The sequence below is a fragment of the Channa argus genome, chromosome 2, assembly GCF_033026475.1.
Source record: "Channa argus isolate prfri chromosome 2, Channa argus male v1.0, whole genome shotgun sequence".
NCBI lineage: Eukaryota > Metazoa > Chordata > Actinopteri > Anabantiformes > Channidae > Channa > Channa argus.
This window is the reverse complement of record NC_090198.1, coordinates 5900487-5921185: the sequence shown is the minus strand read 5'-3', so window position 1 is coordinate 5921185 and position 20699 is coordinate 5900487. Positions and strand designations below refer to the sequence as shown.

At 41.9% G+C, this 20699-nt stretch overlaps 1 protein-coding gene across 3 annotated transcripts in view; it reads right to left on the bottom strand.

Annotated features, from left to right (window-relative positions):
* The window catches only part of cdh8 (cadherin 8), a 93827-nt gene that overhangs the window by 31316 nt on the left and 41812 nt on the right, over window positions 1-20699 (bottom strand). The window lies entirely within an intron of this gene.

Below are 20699 nucleotides of genomic sequence, written 5' to 3'. Positions count from 1 at the left end.
TTTATATGATTTCCACAGATATTGGTCTGCAAGATCTCCAGCCTGAATTTACGGCAAACTGCAATTTGTGTCACCTGAAAGCATTACTAAAAGATATTAATGTTTTTCTTTTAGCTTAATCACTTAAAGCAAACTCCAAGCATTAATACACAAAGAAAACACTTTCCCCTTCTCCAGTTTGCCCAATTAAAAGTTTGCCAATGTTAATATGGCTGTAGGGGCATGTATTCTTAAAATGCTAATAAGATATCACCAGCTCTTTAACACTAGTGCAATTAGCCATTTTGTTCACACTAACAATACTCAATGTAGCAGAAATTAGGTTCTTTATTAAAGCAGCTCTATGAGGTTTGCAGAAAATGTGTGCAAGGGCCTTCATCAATACACCAACTCTGCCAAACGCTCAAGGCAAATCAGAAAGAGATTAGTGACAATTCAGAAAAAGTGCACTGAAAAACTGAATATAAAGAGACTATTAACGCAATTAAACTCATCCATTTTAATTCACAGTGACCTAGCTCCTCATCAGTCTCAGCATGAGGAAGTGCGTATGTGTGTGTGTGTGTGTGTGTGTGTGTGTGTGAGAGAGAGAGAGAGGGAGAAAGACAGAAGGAGAGAAAAGTAGCTGACATGCTGACAGCGAGCAACACGCTGTGGCAGGAAGCTACAGATGGTATGGTAATTGTTTCTGTGGAAGATGTTTGGAGGTGTTCTGACAACAAAGAGAGATGTCCCCTCGCCACATCATACTGTACAGGTCCTGCCACCGGTACCGTACCGGTACGTCTGTCCACTGCAGACAAACAAAGACATTTAGTAAAAAAAGTTACCCAAGTGAGTTGTGGCTCTGACTTTTGTAATTCAAAGATCCAGACCTTTAATTAAAATGTGAACATAAAAGAACCACAGTGCTGGATGGGACGAAAACACTGTTACTGTAAAGTTTTGAGCCCACAGATCACAGATCTGTATTCTGTTGGCAATTTGGCTATTGCTGCTTCTAAGCACTCAAACAACAGCCAAAGTCACCTGCTTACCAGGGTTTTTCAAAATTTGTCATATTTTTTAAAATCCCCAAAAGCAACAATGACTCACACACGATGTCCATCAGTGTGAAACCTGAATTAGCTTAATCATCTGTTGTGATTCCACATGTTTCTTCATTCCAAAACCTGGTCAAAATTGTTTTTTAAAAATATTATCTTAAAAGGTCTGAAACGCCATTGTTCGAATTGGCTTTGGCGAATCAAGGCACTTGGGACAAGACCTCTCAAAAACTTCTCAACCAAGCACCAAACATGTCATCTAGTGGAGCACTGTGTCTGGCTGATTCGTTTTTAAGCATTTTTTGGAAAAATCAAGAGGTCTGATTCAGGTCGCAGACTGACAGACACTAAACATGAATGGAGCTAAATCATCGTTGCTGCTAAATTAGACAGAGAACAAAATTATGCTTTAAGATGCATTTAACCTACAGGAACTTTTAAATTCCAGAAGTCTACATTTCAATCCACAAGGTAACGCACATCTCAACACAGTACAACAACTGCAAACCAGAAAGTGTCCGCGTGGCACAGTTTTTGAACATATTTCCCTCTTTACGCTGTACATGTGCCAAACAATGATTAATAGTCACCGCCTGTGTCTGCGGTCTTGTAACAGCAAAACAAAGTAAAAGCCACCTTTGCACTCCAAATGGAGTAGCAGTTTTACCGTTGCAACCCAATTATTTCACAGTGAGGGAGCCTCAAGTGGTCCTCAGAGACAGAGGTGTTCTAGTAATTCATAGTCTAATGATGACCCATGCTGTTGGGTTGCCAAAGCTTACCTTGTACATTTCATATCGCTTGTTACACCCCATGCCTTTTGCAGTGTTTAGAACACGGCAGATCAATGCCGCCGTTCTGCTTGCTGCGATAGCATGTGCTAAAGCTTGATGTCGGCTCCTGATAGACTTGGAATTTTCTCCACCCAAGTCCAAAGAACTGTCACTCGTGTTGCTTATTCTCGCTTCACATGAATTAAACACTGAGCTACTCAGTTTGCATTTCACAGCGTCGCACTCGCAATGTCATTTACGTTCAGGAGCTTTGAACCTACGTCGTATATAATAACACCTCAGTATGCATTTATTCACACTTCATCTGAACAACTTGGCGAAATTACCCGCACGCATGCTAAATAAAATAAGTAAATAAAATATCAAATAAATGGGTTTACAGAAAGTAAGGAAACATAATTATAGGAATTATATCCCACAGATGTGTGCAGTAATCCAAATTGGTTCGCCCGAGCAGTGATGTTGGGAAGCAAATTATATCCTGTGTGCCATAGATGTTTGCCAATTGTCAAATGAATAAAATGAAAGACAGCTAAGGAAATTGCACCTCCCTTTTTTCAGAGATACAGAGCCTTATCTGCCTTAAAGTTAAATTACTACCACTACAGAGTTAGAAGCCAGACATCTACACATTCCTTATTATGAAAAGTATAGTTGTACTTCTGAAAGGTGTCTTGACAGGCTTTGTAAATTCAGTTACACTATGGATTGAAGTGGGGCAAGTAAAGGGGTTGTAAAAAAAATCTTCATAAAAACAGTGGAACTGCTGAAGCATGAAATAGCTCCCTCTTTCTTTCCCTCCCACAGGGGTAAAATGCTCCTAACCACCTCTGATAAAAAAAAAATGAGGGATTAGGAAAGCCAGTGTTTTGGTCCTGTTTCAAATCAGTGCAGATTAGCTTGTCCTTCCTCTTGATAATGTGCAGAAATTTCAGGGACGCTGCAGAAATGGATGCAGCTGTAGGCCAGGCAACGGGCAGAGAAACTCAATTGTAGGAGGGAATATTGTCTCTGGCTTTTATTTGAAGCCCGTAGCATTGTGGTGATTACAATAATAGCAACACATCACCTAAAAACTTCCTGGTATGAAAAGGCTCAGCGGTTGCTAAAGACAAATGATGTGTATCGAGGTGTGCAAAAAAAAACCTACAATGCAAAATGTTCATGTAAAATGCATAAAAAGTCCTCTGGACTCTACTACTTTGGCCTTTTTTTTACTTCAAAAGTGCTGTTTACACACCACCCTCAGTCAAACCTGTTCAAAATGTAGATGACACTGAAAGACTGCACCTCCTACATCGTTCACTGCATGTGAGGCCTTTACTTCAACTTTACATTCGTTTTTTTTGGGTTGAACGGCCTGTGGTTTCTGAAGGGACCCCACAATAAAGACACAGGGCTAAGCCTTCTGTTTTATCAACTGACAGAAATAATAGGCCACACACTTCCTATATTGTACACTGGCTGAGTGATAGTAAATCAATAGGAATCCTCCTTGAACCAGAGAGGGGATAAATTGAAGGGATGCAGCCCAATGTGACACGCAACGACTGCGGAAGGACATTGCAGCTTATTTCTGTTAACACATTATCCCGGCAACACAGCTTCATCTGTGTGCCGCCCGCTTATTTCCTTAGAAATATTGCAAGGATAACGAAACAGTGCAAGGTCATAAAGATGTGAATTTGAGCCATCACGGGATGCTTATTTGCAGACACTCACGAAACACTGCAGGGTGGCAGGAAAAGGAAATGAATTTGAAAATTAAACACTGAACTTTTTCTACAAACTGAGATTTTTCACAGATATATTTTAGGTCTTCCCAGCAGTATCTTCTTCACCATTAAAATACCAACATTTCAGTTAAGATACAGACAAACCTTGATGTATTGCTGGAGTTAGCCCAGCTATCTGCCATCACAAATACGGCTGCTTTTGCTTTACGCAGGACTTCGATGCAGGCTGGCGTGCACAACCTCCTCGGCTTGAGTTGGGTAGTTTGGGGGTCAGTGTCTTGGGGGTTCAGGGGGAGTCGGGCCACGAGCTACCGACCCTACAGTTGTTGTTGTTGTGAAATATAAGCTTTTATTTGTAATTGTGATGAGGTGCACGTAAACACCCCTCCGCTATTTAGCATCTTGATACTTTAGTTGGTAAAACATCAAACTACAGAATAAAAATGATTCTGTAAAGATGCAGTTTAAAGTGCAAAACCACTGCATTGCACAAAAATCCAAAGTCTTCATTGTAATGAACCTATGCACAAAGGTTCTATTTTCCAGTTAATCTAGTGGGAACATGAGCTGCTTTTACCCCCTATTGCCCAGAATTCAGCCTCGGCGTGCTTAGTATAACTCAGCAAACCACACCACAGGGAAGCACTCTCAGCTCAAGTACCATCATACCTATAATCACTCAAAAGAATGTGTCATTACAGTTCATTTACTGTTGCTGGAATTCTAGATTCGCCTCCACATCCCTACGTCCGCTGAACACAGCGACCGTGTAACATCTCAGCTCTGCTCGGCTTGGACCAGCTTAGAAGCGTGAAGGGTAGAAGACGGGGCATTCATATGTATGCAGGCACTGAGCCATAGAGAAGGGATACCACTGAGGCATGGGGAGAGCTGTGGGCTGCATGAGGCATGGGGCTAACAGTGCCCTGCTGTGAGCCCTAGCAGGGTAAAACAATACTGTTTATGTCTGACTGGCTTTACACTGCAGGGGTTGAAAGAGGGAAAGAGAAACACACTGATAAACAGAGAGGGGCAAAGGGGCAGTAGTGTGCAGAACAGCACAGGATTCTGGGTGGTTTATTGTTACAATAAGACATGACAATACAAGTTTGCTTTGCCCAAAATGGATCTAAGCTCAGACACAAACAGGGACAGGGACCAAGATGGTCAACCTCAGCCAGAAGTTGTCAACATGTTTTGGAGGATAGTGACCTGAGATGTCAGGTCCAGGCTTTTGCCTGTGACCATTTCTAAAGACGCGGATGGCCTACACTATGTGCTGTCCCTAAACGCATCACCAGTGCTTCTGCTGAGAGGCTGGTGCTCAGCCCACCATTCGTGGTGATCACACTTTAGGCGGTGCCACTTCTAGGAAATTTCCTGGGCTTTAATGAGGTTCAGGTAATATGCAGGGGACCGATGGAACTTTTAAGACAGACAAAAAGAAAAAAAAAAACAGCCTGTTAGCTCTTATCCCTCCAAGATCTATAGTTCAAGCTGAGCAACAATCCATTTTCACAAAACACTGATTCTTTTACACAATTCAATTTTTTAACCTATTTGTCCATAAAAGGTCACGTCATGGTGTTGCCATGGCCATTACACAAACAAATATCTTGACACCAAAAAAAAAAAGCACAGGATCTTTGGGATCCTGCTCGACTTGTGCATGCACTTATGATGCACCCTACCTGTGTCAAATCTGACGATAATGCTGTGGCATTATTGAAATTGTTCTCATTTCTTTGGTGCTAAATGTGTCTATTTCACACCATTTGATGATGCTATGTTGGCTCTCTACTCAAAATTTTAAAATCTCCTTTAAGCATGTTTCCTATAACAAATGCTGAGCTTTTCACTAATTTTTAATGAACTGTGGTAAATTGGACTTTGTATTCGAAAAATCTTCACAGCTGATTACGTTTTTCCGTCTTGCTGTAAGCGGCAGTTGGATTACTACAAGCAAAAATAGACTTCATGACTGTGGATTGACGTGATTAGATGTGAAAATGCCCTTTATTATTCACAAAATTGTGAACTTAATGCATCCATTGGCCAATTAGACAATTATCTAATGAAGCCATTTGAAAAATGATGTTAACTGCATGCTTACAGTAGCTGCTCCCATGCCATTTAGTATTAGACATGGGTCAGTCTCTCTATTGGTCTGTAAACATTTTTTCTTGTCTCATAACAATCACTTTACTTATAATAGCACATTACAAACTAATGTAATGAACCCATGCACAGTGAAAATGTAATAATGCATCCCATGGCAATAGACTGTTTAAATGAGTCCAGGCCTCACTTAGCCACTGCGAACCCCCCACCACCCTGCTTTTCTAGGTCAGAAAGATGGCGTGCCAAACCCTTTCTCTAAGATGGCTGGTCTGTATGGCTGGACTGTCCCCTGATAGTGCCATTGCGGTGACAGGAAAGTGATTATGTATTGATCATGATCACATAGACACTGGTGTAGCTCTTGTCGCCTGTCTGTGTGAAAAGAGGATAATAGCTCATGATCAGGCTGGGAAACTGACAGCACCATCTCTCCAGGCAGTGCTGCCAGCACTATTTTTGGACACGACCACCTATTTGATTAAAATGCATGTGCACGTATTGGGAGTAACGTAAGAATTAAGAGGCGATTAGCACTGTGAGGCAGAGTATTGTCAAAAACAAAGTGGAGTGCTGTGATGTAGCGTAGCAGGCCAAAGCTCTTGATAACACAGAAACGGTTGTAACAAGGTGGAGAAAACAAGCGTGTCGAGGCATCCTTTCATCCATCCATCCATCCATCCATCCATCCCCATCCATTTATTCTCTCAGAGGAGAAGATGACATAGTTGGAGCACCGCCAGTTGATTTTCCTACAGTAGTCAAAGCCAGTTTTAGATTCCTTGGCTGCAGATGGGCATTTATGGCAACACTGCAGATGGGCATTAAGGAAAACCCTTAAACAAATAAGCCCGCTCATAAACAACTGGCATGTGTGAACCTTTTGTCATTCGCCAATGCAGTCTCAAACCGCACACCTCTTCATTTGTCACCATTTCTACCAAACACTCATATGATCTACAACCCTGGCTGTGACTGAAACTAGTGGCCCTTCTCCACCATAATATTTTATATTTATAACAGAAAAATCTTTCAAATTACAGAGAGGAGCAGTAAATAATATGAGGCAGGAAAAAACATGGTTTACCTCAGCCTATAGATCTTCATAACAGGACTAATGCACGCTCATGCTGAACTGCACGTTTCAGCAGGGATACAGAATGCAGCTTAAAAAAGAGGGCATATGGATAGCAACACCTTATGGAGGCTGCATAAATCGGACCATATGTATTTATATAAACAGCCTATATACACTGATCAGCCATAACATTATGACCACTGACAGGGGAAGCAAAAAACATTGATTATCTCATTAAAGTGGCACCTAGAAAGTGGAGGTGGGGGGTAAATTAGGCACCAAGTGAACAGTTCGTTCTTGAAGTTGATATGTTGGAGACAGGAAAAACAGATTTGCCTGATATTGACAGGGGACAAATTATGATGGCTAGATGACAGAGCAAGTCCAAAACTGCAGCTTTGTGGGATGTTCTCAATCTGCAGTGGCCAAGACCTACTGAAAATGGTCAGAGGAAAGAAAAACAAGTAAGCCAGTGACAAGGTCATGAGCAAATAATCTTTACTGATGCAAGGCTGCTCTGTGTCTAGTAGAAGAGCTACTGTCTGGACACAATGCTTTGGAGTTTGTTGAGTATGTGATTGCATAGACCAGTCAGAGTGCCCATGTTGACCCGTGTCCATATCCAAAAGTGCCAACAGTACCATAGGCATGTGGGCATCATGAATGGACCAATGGAAGAAGGTGGCGTATTTGAGCGCGGATAAAACGTTCACGATGATACAGCGATGGACTGTGGTTGTCGGATCCATGGAGATCCTTGCAACCTAAACGCCTAAAAGAATCTGCTACTGGTGTCTCTGTGGCAGATACCAAAGAACAGCTTTAGAGGTCTTGCGGGGGTTCAGTCCCCAGTGTTGCAAGAGGGGGACCTACTCAATATTAGGGGCCTGGTCATAATTTTACGGCTAATTGGTGTATACAGTAGTTTCAAAATTAGACTTGGGCAAATACAAGATGGGCTTTGAACAGAAAAAAATAGTCGAATATGAGATATGGTTGTCAGCATCCAAGAAATTATTCTCCTGAGAGATGATGGATAAGGAACGCTGCACTTTTGAAAAGTAAGGGGAGCGTCACACTTAAGCACTTACACTGTCATTGTTGTAGTACAATTACTGGTCTTTTATAATACAGAGAGAGAGGCATCACAGAGAAACAGGGGGCAGTGTGTGTGTGTGTGTGTGTTTGTGTGCTTGTCTATGCGCTGGTGTGTACAATACGTGTCTGTTTGTGTACATGACATCCCCTTTTTCCAGGAGCCGGATACTGGGTCCGCTGCCTTGACAAGCCATTTGCAGGAGCGGCAGGAACAAAATAATTAAGAGGGTCCTTTGTTCCCCACTGATGGCTGTGACATATGCCGCCATTTTAAAGGGTTGTGTCATTGATTCACTTTAATTAGTTCATAGGAAATGTGTGCAACATGCAGATAGAGTTCAGGACTGGAAGTTGAGGACGGAAAATTGGGCACTTCACATGTTTAATTGCTCCCAAGGCATTTACAATGGGAAGGTAATAACAAAGAATAAGGGAAAGTATATTGTCTAATGAACAGCTTTATCATAGGTAAATGAAGTAAATGTTGCCTAATTTGAGAACTCTGCCACAGGGGCAAGGTTGTTTAATGTAAAATATGCTTCCTCAAAAAAAAAAAAAAAAAAAAAAAAAGAGATTCAGCATTGTACAAACTGTGGTTGTGGTGGGAAGTGAACTTGTGGTTCATATTCTGACACACTACATCAGCACTATAGCTGGACACCAAAGATCAAAGTTATATCTTAATACCAGAAATGAATTAGCTACTGCATTGTACACTGTTGCCAAAATAGTCTTAACAAGGCACGTAGACCAACATTATTTCAGCTTAACTTCTGTGAGGTGACTGTGGCTCAGGAAGTAGAGCAACATAAATAAAAGGACTGTCATACCAAGAACTGAGAAGAAACTCACCATACAGTGCAATGGATGACATTCTATGGCGTGATACATAATGTTAATATCATTAGAGCAGCATGTGTTTTCTTAAGCCAGAATACTTGTGGCTTTTCCATAATAGTGCTGATGATTAATCTTCAAGGCCAAGAGACCCAATTTTCTATCACCAAAACTTAATCAGAAAGATTTTTGGGATTGTTAAAAAGGAGCCACATTAAAGGAGCCAGCGGTACCATAAAAGTGAGTCAAATATGACTTTATGAAACATACGATTTTGAGATATTTTTTACTGTGTAAACTATACCATTACAGATGCCTGGTTAAGTCTTTATTATAAACCTTTTTGAACATTATAAACCATTAACATTAGCTGATAGCTTGTTTCCCTTAGTTCTCCGGTTAGAAAGACTTGAATCTCAAAGTTTGGAGATGACAGAAGGTAAAACTTGAATTTGAAGGGCTAAGTGAATTAATAATTGTGTAAGGTGGCATCTTGTTAATCAGTATTACACTATATTAGCGTAACTACTAAGTGCTTTACTGTATTTATTGTACCATGTAGAAACATTCAGTGCAAACCTTCCATGTCTTTAAATTGTTTTAGTAAAACTTCACTTCTAATGTCAGTTTAATTCTGTGTGTGAGAAGTCTGACTTGACCAAAGGTTTTGTCCCTGAATAAATTTTTATTTTATTTTATTTTATTTTCCTTTGTCCTTTTGACAGAGGATCATTGTCCGCATGTTGATTTGGCAGTTGTTGTTTTTTTACACTGGATGCCCTTGACGGAACCATCCCCAATTTCTACCGGGCTTGGACCGGCACTGCATAGTTAAGGATGGGAAGGGGCTGTTAGGGGTTCAGAGTCTAAGTGAATGCATGTTGCTAAATTCTTAATTTCAAGAAGATGTTCATTTAAAAGAAATACCCCCCCCCCCCCCCAAAAAAAAGGATGTGATAGCATTTTATATTAAATATGTGCATTACGTTCCACGTGTCACAGCTATCTTTTCTAGCTATGTAGCTACTGTATCTGTGACAGAGGTCTTTTCTGTATATTTCTTCTATTATGTAAAACTTAATATTTCAGGTCCATTTGAGTCAGATGACTGTTGGTGGGTTGTTTGCCTACATTAACGGTCCACCCACACGGTCCTAAATAAGCACATTAGCTGAATTTCTCAACTTAAGGTTTTTATACTCACTTTTAAAACTTTTGTTTACATCAACATCCTAACTGCTGCTCATTTAATGATGCATGTTTCGTGTTATGGAAAAATAAAACATCCATATTGATGTAAAATCACTAATACAAAGTTGAGATATAAAATAGTCGCAGACTATGGCTCAGCTTAAACCAACTGGAGTTCATTACATTTTAAAATAAAACTAACACATTATTATTATGCATTATAAAATAACTAAACACAGTAATGAGCTTCAGTCCCTTCCAGTTTCTCAGTAATACAAAAAGTAAGTTTGCTTTAGGTTCCAGGATGAACAGTGTCTTATTTTTATACTCTATGGGTAGCAGCAGCCGCACTGAGAGTGATGTTGCATTTAAAACAAAGGACAGAGTTGGAAGGAAGTGTTTGCCATCCCTCCCCCAGCAACAACTCCCCCAGGCTGCTGCAGTGCAAGAGGATGTTCTCAGTCAATTATATATTTTCTATTCTCACAGCCTGCAGAGGTAAAAAAGACCTCAGGCCTCTCAGTGAGAGTGGTAGCATCCAGTATGTAGCCCGTAACTCCAGCAATTGGCCCATCTAAAAGCAACGTTCGACAGAGGTCCCAGCCCACCCACGCAGCTGTATTAAAACATCGAACTTCACCAAATCCAGCCACACTGCCGAGTTTTGCCAAGTGAGCACCTTCTAAGTGACATACTCTGTCATCTCACCGCCGCGCCGGAGTGAAAAGAGTTAAAACGTTTTTCCCAGAGGAATGTTGAAACGTACTACGTCTACGTGACTGGTGACTTAATGTCTCCGTCAGCCGGTGAGAGCGGAGCTATGCTGTGGTCTGACAAGCAATCCATCACAGAGAACACACAGACAGAGAGCTGCACGCCGCCACATAAAGTGCCCGCACGACAGACACGCTAAAACACACACCTGCCGCGCGCGCCTACTGATGCATGCCGACACGCACATGCAGGTGTATCAGGGATGGAGACAGACACACTTTCAGACACTTGTTAACATGCTGACAGTCATAAAACGCAGGAGGATGGACAGATGCACAAACACACTTGAAGTAATGAGCAAACATCTAACACACCCCTAATCTCTCAAAGTAAGTGGCCAACAGAAAGTAGGGGGGGGGGGGGGGGAAAAAAAGAGGGGAAAAAATGAGAGAAGGAGAGAGTGACAGAAATGCTGGAATGTGGATTTACAGTCCTAGTAATCCCAAGGTTTGTTTACACTCCCAGAAGTGAAGTGAAATTTTAAAGGGCTATCTCTGTAGCGTGCTGGAGAGCAGATTCACCCAATTACACAGCAGCCCCCAGTGTGACATAGTAAACCTGCTGCAGAATTGACTGTTTGTGTGTGTATGTGTGTGTTTGGACACCAGACTGTGACTGTGGTAAAACCACAAAACTGACTAAATCCATACTGCAGCGTTGAGAGCAATGCCGCTGCAGCCAGAGCAGAAGGAGGCTGTCTGATGCCACAAATCAAGCAGCAGTACAAGGAGGGTAGAAAACACAGTAACCAGACCGGAATTTGGTATCAGCCCGCAGAAATAATAATACAAAAAAAAAGTTAGCATTTGAGGTAATGTGTGAACAAGAAATAAGAGAAAAGGGTGAAAGAATAACTAAATTACAAGCAGGGCCATAAATGTGGATGACAAAATAAGAGCTATAAAAGCACGGCAGACGTGTTCTTTTCCCTTTTTCACCCTTTTTTTTTTTTACTCCCCCGTCAATGTATCAGACAGCTGAGGCGTGGCAGCAATTGTGTGAACCAGGCATAGGGTTTTAGTTAATGGGGACAAACATCAAGAGCAGGGCCTCGCTCTCCTCTATTGGAGATTTGATCTTCTCGTCTTAGCAGCTCTTTTTTTTTTTTTTTTTTTTTTTTCAAATGACCTTGCTGTACAATTTTTTTATGCCTTTCCCCTTTATTCTCTGTCACTGATTGGATGGCTCTTTCTAGTCTCAAATCTCTGCCACCTTGATGAATGTGTTCCAACCCCATTTATGTTGCATTGACCAATCCCCCTCCACCAGCGGTTACAGCATGCCACATGAATCTTGGCTGTAGCCACTTGAAGGTCTACACACACACACACACACACATACTATGACCACATAAAATACCACATAGCTAATAGAGATATTTGCAAAGCCCCGTGTTCTCTTTTTATGCCATTTTTACTTTTGCTTTGTTTCTCTTGCAGTTAAATTAAGTCCGCGCCGTCTTTTGTGGGAATAAATGTAAGTTTAAAGAGTGTTATTATGTCTTTCAATGGCATGCAATCACTGCTTTTAATTTTAGGTACTGAGTGCTGGGTGCCCGCAGGGTCCAAATAACTATGGTTGGTACCTCAGACAATTAATAATGCAGACATAGGGGACTGGGAGCACAGGGGATGCTGTTCTTGCTGCTCAACACTGTAAAAATCACCTGAAGCATGACAAGAATGCAACGCCTCCAACACACACACACGCAACCATGTTGACTTTTGGCTGCAGTGCTGCAAAGCAAAAAACACTAAATAAAAAAAACAAAAAAAAAAGGAGCAAGTGCAAGTGAGAATACCAAACAATACATGATACAGGGAGAAGGAGATGCAAAGGGGATGAATGCAGAGCAGAAGAAAGTGCAGCGAAAACGTCCCTACAACACAACATTGAATATCCACAACCCTCTTCTTGAATAATTAATAGGTGAAACGGGGCTGTGGACTGAAGAATGTGTGTGAGAAAGCATCCTGGCATCTCAGCAGATATGAGTAACCATTTGCCCGCTATAGCGATGATGCAGAGAGGACCTCCCACTCACCAGCGTGACTTGAAACAGTCCCTTGTCACTTGTGGCCGATTTGTGACAAAGACACACACACACACACACTACGTCTACCAACCATTGAAATCGAACTTTTTATGTGTCATAGTTAAAGATTGCAAAATATATCTCAACCATCCACACACATCCACCGGGTCACATTGGTGGCAGGTTTAGCAAGGTAGGCCATACCTCCCCTTTCCTAGCCATGTTCCCCAGCTCCTTCTTTTGGCAGGGGTCAGCATACTGCGGCTCCTGAGCGACATGCAGCCCACCTGTGATGTCAACAAAAGAGCGACTGCAGAGCCTGAAGATGTCGCCTCCACAAATTTGGTGTATCTATAAAAATAGTCTAAATGTTTAGGAGTCAGCATCAAGCGATTGCAGTGGCTGGTACCTCTGGATCGGCAGCAGGGGTTAACCTGTGCAAGAGTCCATCACAGCAGTGCCCCCTCCTCCTACCCACAATTCTGACTTGTTACTGTATTTTTGAACAATGTTGCTTTCCACATTTCTTTCCACATGCCGAAATGTATGTAACCATTAAACAGCTGCAGGATAAACGTGTCCCCACAGTACGGCCACATTGAGAGGGGCGTCACACATTCAGAGATAGAACCTTTAAAGCTGTTGTTGTATTTTCAGCCAAAGGTCAAATTTTTGTACTGGCACAGTACAATGTCTCCATTATTGCTGATGCTGCACCATGCTGCCTGTCAGTCTTTGGTGCTATTTTACCCCCACTCATGGTAAACACTTCAAGATACTCCCACACTTGGTGCAAAGACCTCAACCTAAAGGAAGCAATCTACTGGTTTCCAGCGGAGAAACCTGCGGCTTTAAACCTGGAGGTGCTGACTCATCAGTAATGACATCATCAAGAGCTTCATCGGTGAAGCTCTGCTATTATAGTTGTTTGCACAAAATGAATAAACACCAATAACAGAAGTTCTAACGTTGTAAAATTGTAAACAAGAACAGAGAGTACAGTTCTGCAGTGCCGCAGAAAGAATCCACAGCGACTGATCCCAGCTCCGTGTGTCATCTGTAGAACACAAGGCCAATAGGCAATTAGTGAGTAGTGAGTAGTGCATGAATGAGTGAGTCAGAGTCAGAGGTTCTTCGTGCCAGCAGGCAAGGAAGGCAACTGCTTGGGGCCCCAGACCAGTAGGGGGTCCGGAAGGCTGTCAAAAGTTAAACTATACACAGCGCTGACTGTGTGCAAAGTTTGCAACGACACTACCAGTTTTAGACCTCCCTGAGAGGACCCCGACTGTAACTGTGTAACCCAACAGGTCCCCTTAAATTTGAACACGTGTACTCTCTAAATCACTGTAAGTTATTGTGTGGCGTATTGTGTGTATTTTGTTGTATTTTCCAAATCTTATGGTTTTATGATGCATACATTTTTGCCTAGGGCCCCAACAGACTGTAGACCACATCGCCACTGGTCAGAATATTTCTGTTTCACAAACTGCTTTCGCTCTTACATCATGACAAAGATTCAAGACACTGTGTGGGCTGGCCAGCCTTTAGCCAGGGGTGGCCCCTCTTTTTACCCTCTAGAACCACCCCTGTTTTTGTTAGGAAACACAAGCTGGTTGCAACAATGTTCTTTACAAATTATATTTATGGTTGGAGTTTGGGTTATATGCACACATTATTTTGAGGAAAATGGATTGCTGACATTTGTGCTTTTAAAAAAATAAAAAATAAAGTATAAAAAGTGTACAAATTGTATTCATAATGCAAATGGCAAAAATTGTTACAAATAATATAAAATCCATTAGGGGGAGTAAAGAAATCCCATTATGTCTTTGTCACAACGGCTCTTCAGACATCAGAAGGGCTCTGAATAAAGCCGGAATATAAGCTGTAACTTGCTTTTTGACAGCACATTAAAAAATACAGACTACTCAACTAAGGTTTCAAAGCAAAATTGAATAGAACCCCTTAAACATAAAGGAGGACTCCACCAATTCCACATTTTGAAGTAAATCTTTAAAACCTGGGACTACATTCTTAATGCAACTGTGATGTGGTGCGACCTGGACAACATGCATCAGTGACGAACCCAGATTCCACTGGGCTTTTTGGGTCCTAGTTCATTAGACACCTTTACTTGGGGGACCCAGCCAGTGTGGATCAGTCCCCGGGTTGTGTCCAAGTAGTGCACTACGCCACGGATTGCCCCTCCTCATCCACAGCTGTCTCAACACTTTTTCGGCAGCTTTGATGATGTTCTTAGAGCCTTGTCTTTCCTGCACTCCTCAGAATCCAGGAAGACTGGGTGCTTGGTGTAGAGACTGCCCTGCATAGCCCCTGCAACCCACCTCAATGGGCTTCCAGTAGGCCCTCCCCCCAGTGCATTCTCTAGTACATCCCTCTACCAGTTCAAGATATTTGGCCTTTTTATGCTCATTGTCCTCCTCTATCGGGTCAGATATTAGGACCACATTTGATCTGAGACTGGTCCTTGTAGTTTGTTCTGGAAATTTCCATTTCATCCCTTGATCCACCTTCAGCTACCAGTCACAAGCTGAGACCAGCAGCCCAGATGAGGCACTAGGCTAATGAAAATATATATATTTTGAGGCTCTGGAACAAAAGTGTTTTAAAGAAAAGGCATTTGCCAGTCCAACATGTACTACTGTATGTTACAGAGAACTACATTACGTTTTAGAATCCAGTCGATGCTTTATGTGAAATGAAATTAGGTTTAAATGTAAATGGTCTTAGACCAGTTAACACTGTTAACCAAGGCGTTTCCACTCCGTTTGTACCCAACAGAAAACCAATGCTGATGGTTAGTGTTACAGCTGCAACTTTTTCTTGTAACCAGTCAATTGAAGGATAGATCCACGATACTTACATCTGTCTTAAAGTAATAATCAGGTGGTTAAAACACTGAAAGCGGTTTAAGTTGTTTACTGTGATCATTGCTCCTCTCTACACAGCCTTTTAAGGAATCTCCCCAAGAGAGGATGGAAGTGTGGAAGTGATGGGACCAAAATCCACAGTCCTTAATTTGTGCAAAACTGTACTAAAGAGTTTATCTAAGGATAAATTAGTAACATTAAATTGATTTCTTCTAAAGCTGCAGCCTTTCTTATACAAAATCCCCCACTATTCTTCTATTGAAACTCAACAGGGAAAAACTGTCCAGGGAAACACAAAGAGGAAGTTTTGTAATAAACAGACTTCAGGTTTGGAACATATCCACTTGATTTAATAAACCCAGACTGCCGATGTCTTATATTATAGGCTAAGAAAAACAATTTGAATATGTTTTTACAGAAATGTGAGTCTTGGCTCCGATGACTTTCACCAAAAGGGCTCCATTGCCAGCATGAACAACACCAAATGTGGGAGGAAACCCACACAAGCACAGGGAGAACATACAGACTCCATACAGAAAGGCCACGGCCAACCAGGGTACGAAGCTTCAACCTTCTCCCCGCGGAGGTGGCAGGGCTAACCACTACACCACCATGCTTGCCCTTGAACCAGTTTCTTTATGTTCAACAAAAGATCCGAAAAACCGTACCAAATTTTAATGCTTGAAACATATATAAAACAATTATTATTTGATTTATTGCTGCTTCATTAACCATTTTCACCTTTACTTTGCAGTAATACTCCCTTCTAGAAGTTCACCCTATACCCAGAGACAGCGTGAGCCCATCCGCCCACCAGTGGACATTATAGGACATTGCAGTGTCTCTTCAGATGACACACTGAACTTAGATCATTTCCTCACCTCCCCTCCACTAATGCTACTTTCAGATTGATTGACTGACATTGATACCATCACCAATAGTGTGTTACAGCCAAAAATATCTCTACACATGCGTTGCAATGCTGCAAAACCTTTTATTTCAAACAACTAGTCTGGAAATTTACCTAGGACATGACAACTTATGCAATTTTGACATATAAAGCAGTATAAAGTGACAAATCTAACACTGCAGCCTTACAAATGTGTTTTTTTTTATCCGTTTAGCCAAATACATTTTATTTTTAACATTTCCCTCCCTCATGTCCTATTATACCTCTGTTGACCCTGTTGCATGAAATCTATTTAATGGCATCCACTCGGCGCAGCAACACAGAGGGTGGCATTAGTGACAGCCTCAGCTATTTGCATCCTTCGCGTCATCATTGTAAAAACAGGCACATAACAGCAAGCACACACAGTCTAACGCACACACACATTGCGTGATTTACATTCCCTTTCATGAACTTTGTTATTTACCTTCTTTCTTTTCATTTTCTCTTCTTTTTCTACTTCGAAAAAAAAAAGAAAAAAAAAAGGGGGGGGGGGGGGGGTTAGTTTGTTTGAGAAACGACACTGTGGTTAAGGAGAAGGCTGCTTTTTGTCCTTACTTTCATTGAGCTTTTTGCTATTCATCGGGGCAAGGCAGCCAGGCCAGCAAGGGAAGCAATCTTATGCAGATCACATTGAAGGGCTTCATTACCTAGAAGCCAGCTACTTTTTGTTCTCCCTCAAGGGAAGAGCGAGAGAGAGCACAAGCTTAGCAAAAGAGAGAGCGATGGTGTGCAAAGTGGGGAGGGAGGAGAACAGAGTGGGAGAAAAAAAAAAGTGTGTGTGCATGAAAGAGAGAGAGAGAGAGAGAGAGAGAGAGTTAAAAAGCCGGTGTGTTTCTGTGGGGATACACAGGGGAGCAGGGACAAATTACAGCTCAACAACAGCATCTTTACTAGTGGCTTTGTGCTCACGGAGAGACTGTATGTATTTTAGGACACGTGTGCACGCACGGATTTGTCAGATTCACTCGTGCGCATGAGTTACATATGCGTTCGCAGTATGTGCATGTGTGTCTGCCCATGTTATCTTGAAAAAACAGCCACTAAATGGGTTATTATACAACAACATCAAGGCCAATGTCTAATGATGTTACATACATAATTCAGCGGCCTATTGGATAATAAATAACATTTGATAAATTAGTAAGATGCATTTATATATGCAATATTGACTTGCTGTGTGTGTTTTTTTTTTTTAAAGTAGGAGAACATCTGACTTGTTCTTTTTTTTTTCCTCCCCTCTACAGTATATAGGCTTTGTAACGGCTAAGTGTGAAACCAAAAGACAGTGAATTAGCAGTCACTCTCTATTAGCTGCTGGTGTATAGCTCCAGGCGAGAGCCGGGAAAAAAAAGAAATGAATGCACTGGAAGAAAAGCGAGTCCCTGGGTTATTGACAAGTGACAGGAACCACGTCCGCAAACAGAGGTGAATAAAAAAACAAGCGTGCAAATACACCTCCTTCCACGGGAACATGCACACACACACACATGGATACACAAGTGCAGATGCTGTCGCCAAATGAGGTGAGATAGATAGGAGTAGCAGGTTATTTACAGAGAAACTCCAGCATGTCAGTTAAATCCTTTCTGCCTCGGAGGCCTGTCCTATCCCCATTTAGCACGGCCACAGAAAGGGCAGGCTGGCACGCACGCTGCCTGGCAGTTAGACAGGCCTGAGAGAGTCAAAGCCTTGGCCAGGTTCACTGCTTTGACCCCTTCTCACCCCAGCTCAGCCTGCGAGCCACCCACCACCATTCTCCACAGCACTGGTTGTGCCGCGTCCCTGCCCAGCCCGGGAGCCCACTCGTCAGATGTGCCCCGTCCCAGCTCTGGCCCCAGCTGCACACTATGTTAAAGGGCCAAGAGCCCCCTGCCACTCAGTCCATCTGCCAAGCTGCAGACCAGAGTTTGGGATCAGAGAAGAGAGAGGCACAAACACCAGACACCCTCGCTCTTAGCACTCTGCTCAAAGCTCAACAGAGAAATGCCGGATAAAAGATGTACTATAAATGTGCTCCTTTCACTTATGTGGGTTGCTGTGACCCTGAAAGACTGCTAGAATTTATATAAGTTAAACTGCATTTAATGCATTCAGACGCTGAGTCCCTTTTCCTTTCCAAGGAAAAGTATATATGTTCAAGATTTACTGCAAAATCAGCAAAGTGCAATACATAATATTTTTAGGTTTATCAAGGAAGGGTATTTTTATAGAACATCTGGCCCAAGTGGAGCATGAAATGCTCTCAAAATAGCTCAGCTTTCCCTGTATAGATCTAAAAGATGGTGAAAAAGAAAGTGAAGAGCAGGGCTGAATCTATGGCTCATAGATAGATAGACACTGACACATGCTTTAATGAAACATGCATTTGTATTTAACAATGTTATCCATCATCCAGGATCCTGTATCACTTATACAACAGCCCGAGTATTAAATCATCTGCGATCACAGCAAGCTTTCTGCTGTATGTGAGGAGCAAGAGACAATCGGCTCTGATAAAGGTCTGCATCTTGCTCATTTCCATATGGCTCCTCTTGATCAAGTCTGCTCATTTATCGTCCAAATCCGAGATGACAAGCCTTTACTTATTTTCCCAGCTGCCGGTGATGATGAGAGCGTAATCAGAAACATCATTAAGGCCCTACGTAGACGGCTGTGTCTGTTAGTCCTGTTACCCACACCCATAATAACTCTGAAAATGCAAATCAACTCCAGGTAATCTATTAATGTCACTTCAATTTTACGTCTGCACTCCAATTTAGCAGATCTTGACACGTTTGGCAAGGATCTGCGATTCCATACAGGTATTCATTTTGCTCGGGTCTCCCGGAGCACGGCCCGCGCGAAGAGGAGACGGGCCATCTGTCTATGCATGCGTTTATTAATCGCCCCGATAATGAAGCGCACTCGCACCCCCAAAACTCCTGGGGCATCTCTCACGCGAGTTCCATCCACCAAAACAACTTTCAGCAAGTTTGTTTCACAGTGGAGCAATTATTGTCATTTGTGCCCCCCCACCCCCCCTCATGTTACCGTCCTGTGGGGAGGAGGGTCTATCGACCTTCTTCTAATTACCTGAAGCGTCACTTCAAGAAGCCTTTGTAATTTCCAACTACATCACAACCCCCTTGTTAGCTGCAGAAGGGTACCAGAGCCCCATAATTCCAGCATATGGTCGACAGACATACGAGGGGGGAATTTGTCAGCTTGTACTGGCCTTAAAGTCAAAGACCCCCATTAACAGGAAAAGAGGATCTACTAATCCTGTGAGATCTGCACAGTCCATGCAAATGAATTACACTTCTAATCATGACCAGGCTTGCACAAATCATCAACAATCTCAGTTTTACTTGAAGTGACAGTAAAGCAGAATTTTTTAAAATGAGAAAACAGATAATCTGAGGTAGATTATATAAGACACCTATTAGATAAAATGGATTAATACTAATTGGTAACCTTCAGTTCAAAGACAGATTACATTGTCCTTTACTGGCCTGAAGATTTAGAGGAAATTAAACAACCCTTGGATTTGTAAAACATGCAAAACAAAGTTAATTAGAACTATTGTATGTGGTTAAAGCTTCACTAATTGTTTTCTCTTTATATTGAAATTATATTAAATGCATTTTGAAAGAAAATGTGGTTGCTGCTCTAATTATGATTATTTTGCATGAAAAGGAGATGTCAAAGCTACAAAATGCAAGTTCTGGAAATCAAGTTAGCTCTAGCACGACTTCACCCCTCCCTCTTCCTGCTCCGTTATTTCAGCTGTCCCATCTAATGCAGGATTCAGTTACTTACTAGCCCGTTTGTCGGTCACAGTGTCGTTTACCTGAAGTGTGCACATTTTGATTGACAGCTGGGAGCTCCCATTTCTGGTTCATGCTCTCTTCTCTGATTGGTTAAAAGGCCGAGTCTGGCTCAACACTTTAGACGAGTATATCTCTGCACTGCTGCCAGTGCTGTTTAATAAGTGTGGATCAAAGAAGACTTTATGTTGTCATGTTATCGAGCATATTTCAAATAAAAATATAAAGCAATTATTGTTAATAATTACAATTCAAATAATTGTCAATGCCGAACATACTTTTTGGGTATAATGTTAAATATTGTGCACTTACTCAAAGGGCTTTACACTGCTTCTCATTCACC